The sequence below is a fragment of the Triticum aestivum genome, chromosome 3B (genome assembly GCF_018294505.1).
Source record: "Triticum aestivum cultivar Chinese Spring chromosome 3B, IWGSC CS RefSeq v2.1, whole genome shotgun sequence".
Classification (NCBI taxonomy): domain Eukaryota; kingdom Viridiplantae; phylum Streptophyta; class Magnoliopsida; order Poales; family Poaceae; genus Triticum; species Triticum aestivum.
Window position 1 is genome coordinate 773,028,816 of NC_057801.1, and position 5,329 is coordinate 773,034,144.

At 50.8% G+C, this 5,329-nt stretch overlaps 1 non-coding gene across 1 annotated transcript; it reads left to right on the forward strand.

Moving 5' to 3' along the window:
* The first annotated feature begins 4,650 nt into the window (after positions 1 to 4,650).
* On the forward strand, positions 4,651 to 4,724 carry TRNAR-UCG (transfer RNA arginine (anticodon UCG)). The gene has a single exon. It is a non-coding gene; the product is annotated as a tRNA-Arg (tRNA).
* The last annotated feature ends 605 nt before the right edge of the window (positions 4,725 to 5,329 follow it).

Sequence of the window (5,329 nt, forward strand, 5' to 3'; positions counted from 1 at the left end):
CATTCAAGACCAAATTACTTCATCTGTTGACCTTGAATGTGTTTTTTGTTCACTTAAAATTAACCGTTAAATGACTCACGTCAACATTTGGCATTTTGTAAGACCTGTTTGCTAGTACATTTTTAATCATTAAATACATTTCTATGCATTTACTTATTATAATGAAATTTTAGAATGTAAATTCATGAAAAATAAAAAAATTGAGTAAAAAATTCATATATGTGTTCTCGATTGCATATTTAATCTACTCCATATCAAAGAAATGAAAATGAATTCCAAACATGAGGGTGCCAGGAGACGACCCCGAACATTAAGTTTTTTTTAGTTGGAAAATGCAAACAAAGTCCGAAAAGAATAAAATTTGGCATGATGCCCACATATGACACCTAGAGGCTATGGTAAAAGTTTGAGAAGATTTCGCAAAAGTTGCGGTGTACCTTACTTTTAAACCGGACAATCTTCGAGGAAAGATCATGGTTCCGAGAGGGAACATGTCATTTTTGAAGGGAAAGCAACTGCTGCTTTATCGGTTGGCCTTGAATTTTTGCATGGCAGTGCACGACCTAGCTCTGGTTGTATGTGTTTCAATTCCTAAATCCGTTGTTGGCACGTTTTGTACCTGCACGTGCCAATTGCATCGCTTCACTCTCGGACGCGTTCCCCCCTATATAGAGAGGAGATATATACGATAGACGAATACACACACATGCCAAATTCATTTGTACCGAGTTGTTTCTCCGACGACCCCAGCTTAATGACTATGTGCAAAACCGTCTGAGAGAGCATGCCTCCGAAAACCGTGTCCTTTGAGAACCTGCACAAGATGAGGGATGATAAGGTCTTTGAAGAGTGTCCATGCGCGACTGCTCGCTCAACTTCAACACCCATATATGCCTACTACAACAACTTCCTCTATGGCGGATGATCACCTTGCCTTGACCACCATGGCCGGAGAAGCTGCTGGACCGGGGTTTTTGAATTTTTTGTCAAAAGAGACCACCTGCCGAACGGAACTGTCAAAAAAGACCCCCTCCAGATGAAAGTGACAAAAAAGGACCCCCTCGACCGTGATGACAGGCGCGTCGGGCGACACATGGCACCTGCCGCCACGGTGTCAGGCGGCAGGCTCGGCATAACGGCAAAAGGCTGGCGCGACGGAACGGGCTGGCGATGTGGGCCCCTGCCACCTTAGGGGCGGGCGGCAGGACTATGCCGCTGCGCCCGGCCGCCTCTCTGGCTCATGAAAGGTCTCTGCATGCGCGTTGCGGTGCCGCTCGTCGTGAGTTTATGAGCATCTCCAACAGCCGCGCTAAACAAGTGTCGCGCCGCAAAAGTGGGCGTTTTAGCGCGCGCAACCCGGCGTGTGGCTCCAGCGGGCGCGCAAAAATAGCGCGCGCTGTATACGGAGTTGGGCGCGCGGTCGGATACGCTATCTCGCGCGGTGTATTTGGGGCACCCGGTTCCGCGTGTGGCACATTCGAGCGCTCGCGCCGCACTCTCTCCTCTCCTCCTCCTACGCCCCGCGCGCGCCAGCGCCGGTGCCCTGCCACCCATGGACGCGCGCACCGGCACCCCGCTCACCCCATTGTACAGCCGCGACCCCCCCCCCCCCCCCCCCCCCGCCGCCGCCACCGCCGGAAACCCTAGCGCGGGGAGCGTTGGCGTCGCCACCGCCGAGCATCGGCCTCGCGCGCAACCTCTTCTTGCCATCGCGGATGACCACGGCGACGGATGGCTTCGCACCGGCATTGTCCCGTGCCGCCGCCGCACCGTCGAAGCTCCCCAATGCGGCTAGGCCGAAGAAGGGCAAAACATCCGCGAAGAAGAACAAGGCGGCGGACGGCTTCGGCAGCTCGAAGGCGAGGGGAAAGAAGCTTGCAGGGCGTTTGACGGGCACGGCGGCTACCGAAGCGCCGGCGGGCTTGCTCGTTGAGCCGGCCGCCGACGCGCACCACGTGTTCGACGAAATGCCCCCAAGGTGAAAAAAATTCCAACTTTTATTTTCTTGTTATTTTTTCAATGCATCATATAGATAGCTTATTTGCATTGTTCAAAAAACTTTGTAGTCTCAACGATGATGCATACATGTCAACTATGGATGTTGGCTCCAACAATTGGCATTGGTCTCAAGCCAATGACATCCATTTCGAAGACCATGAGTTTGAGGTGGACGAGGAGAGTGAGGGCATTGTCGACGTGCCGAAAGGAAGAGCGGGCAATTACACCAACAAAGATGACATCTTACTATGCTATACTTGGTTGCAAGTGTCGAGGGATCCATCCGTTGGAGGTGATCAAAGTAGAGATGCTTATTGGGGGCGGATGAAAGAACACTTTGATGCTCACAACGTGAGTGGAATTGACCGCTCCGAGAGATCACTTCGGTCCCGATGGTCGACAATCAACTTGGATTGTCAAAAGTGGGCGGCCGAACAAAAATCGGTTGACAAGTTGAACCCAAGTGGCACAAATGAGGACGATAGAGTAAGTGGCATTTCATACATGTTCATCATACTTGTTTTTGGTGTCCGAAGTGCTAACTTGCTTTGTTTTCATGTAGTACAACATTGCACAAAACTTGTTCAAAGAAGAGGTGAGGACAACCAAGAAGGGGAAGATCAAGAAAGGACGGATCTTTACATTGCCTCATTGCTATGAAGTGTTGAAGGATGATGAGAAATGGAAGAAGCGTGATGGTTTGGATGATTTGCATTGGAGCAACAAATGCAAGCGAACAATTGAGTTGAATGATGATGATGAGGAGGAAGAGGATGATGCATCAAGTGATGACGGCAAGAGAAGCCCCACACCCAACTCGGTTTCATACTCGAAGCCAAAACGACCGGATGGTGCAAGAAAGAAAAAACCGAAAAGAAGAAGAGGAAAGGAGATGATGAGCTCAAAAATGCTATGGAAGCTATTGTGAAGGTAAGAAAAAAGAAGCCAACGAGGTGAGGAAAATGGCAAGGAACCAATATGCCGTGGCCGAGGAGAGGAGGTTGGCGGCCGAGGAGAGGAGGGTGGCCGCCGAGGAGAGGAAGGTGGGCATGGAGGAGCGAGCTAAGTTGTTGGAATGGGAGAAGCACTTGTTCTTCTTGGACACATCTTTGTTCAATGATGCGCAAAAGGAATATGTCAACCTTGCCCGTGAAGAAGACTTGATCCAAAAAAGAGCCATGATCCGCGGCATGGGTGGCGGTGGCCTCGTCGCCATGGGTGGCGGTGGTCTTGGCGGCATGGGTGGCGGTGGCCTTGGCGCCATGGGAGGCATGGGTGGCTTCGGAGGTACCATCAGCGGTTTAGGCGCCATGGGAGGCATGGGTGCACCTCCGGCCGCCATGGGAGGCATGGGTGGCTTTGGAGCACCCTCCGACGCTATGGCCGCCATGGGAGGCATGGGTGCACCTCCGGCCGCCACGGGTGGAATGTCTTTCGATGTGCCTCCTCACACAGATTCCCATAAAGATGCCGTTGAAGATCTTGCCAACACCGTCGGAGCTTCACGTGATGCGGTGCGTGATGAGGTGAGGGAGGAAGATTCATCTTCGGAGGCGGAAGAATCATCTTCGGACGATGAGGACGAAGACGAGGAAGATGATTGATGTGTCTTTCATTTGTGTCTTGAACTTTAGTTTGCATTTTGAACTTGGTTGGATGAACTTGTGGGCATGAGTTTGAACTTGTGGGCATGAACTTTTATTCATCAACTTGTTTGTGTCAAATTTCATATGTTCATTGCATTTTGATGAATGTTTTAAACTCATTTTGTGTACAAAATGCCATATATGTGAAATGCCCGGCGAGTCGCGCGTGCTGCATTTTTTGCGCGCTGCTGGAGCGACACGCGCGCGCTGTATTTTAGCGCGGCTGTTGGAGCCAGCGCTGGCGGCCGCGCTAAACCAGCCGAAGCGCGCGCTGCAAACAGGTATTTTGCACGCGGTGCGAAGCGCGGCTGTTGGAGATGCTCTTGAAGATACTAACAGCCACGCATCGATCATGTAGGAGTAGGAGTAGGAGTAGGATGAAATGAATCCCCGACTGTGTTTTACTACTAACACATGTAGACGCTTGATTCAGTCAAATCCCATCAATTAATCATTGCCTTGTCTACAAAAGAAACCTGCCGCCAGCCAGAGAGGCGGCCGGGCCCAGTGGCCCAGTCCTGCCGCTAGCCCCTGAGGCGGCAGGGGCCCGCATCGCCAGCCCGTTTCGTCGCGCTAGCTTTTTGCCGTTATGCCGAGCCTGTCGCCTGGCGCAGTGGCGGGAGGGGCTGCCGCCTCGCACCGTGACGGCAGGTAGCATGTATTGTCCGTCGCGCCTGCCGCCACGGTCGAGGGGGTCCTTTTTTCACTTTCATTCGGAGGGTTTTTTTTTTTTGACAATTTCGTTCGGCAGGTGGTCTCTTTTGAAAAAAAATCGGGTTTTTGGCGCCCTCATATGTTCTGACCCCCTCTCTCTTGACATGTGTCATTGGTTGATATGTGTATATGCTTGATGTGTGTAGTCAGTCGTGTTCTTTTTTATTGCGGGAGGCCATGTTAGTAATCTTACTATGACGCAAATCTGACTAGAGACTAAAGAACACATGCCTAATTTCCTAACATGAATTTGGTGAGTTAGTAATCCGGAATATACATTTTTCAGCACAGTGACCGCATAGCGCAGTGGATTAGCGCGTCTGACTTCGGATCAGAAGGTCGTGGGTTCGACTCCCACTGTGGTCGTTTTTTCTTTTTTTTTTCTCCTGTAAAACTTCGTCAAACTTCACTTCAGGACAACAGTACGGGAATACAACTCTTATTTCACCACGGTTTGTACCCTTTTTTTTCAACAGTTTGACTCACGCAACACAGGCAAAATCACAAAAATAATACACACACAGATCCAACTTGCAGCAAGTGCAGAAACAGTAGCACTGGACTTCCATTAAAATTCAGGCTCGGCCAAATCGCTGGTTTATCAAGTTTAGAGTAAGGACGTACACGGCTCTGCCATACTGCTCCAACCACCCATTACCGCCAGTCCACACAAAGATGGTCGAAAGCAGGTCATCCACCGCGCAAGGCTGGAACCAATGATCTCCGGAGATAACACGACCGGTGTTTTCACTAGTGTCTGTCAACGATGCATGCATATGCATGCACTCAACAGGATATGTTAGGGCGTGTTTTCACTAGTAATTGTGAAGTACACCACCTGCCCGGAAGAAGTGTGTTAGGGCGTGTTTGGTTGCCCGCATGCAACCCAACCAGGCCCGCACGGGATATGCGTGGGATGTTTGGTTGTCTGGGCTGCATGCGGTTTGCGGCCCGCACGGACCTTAAAGCAG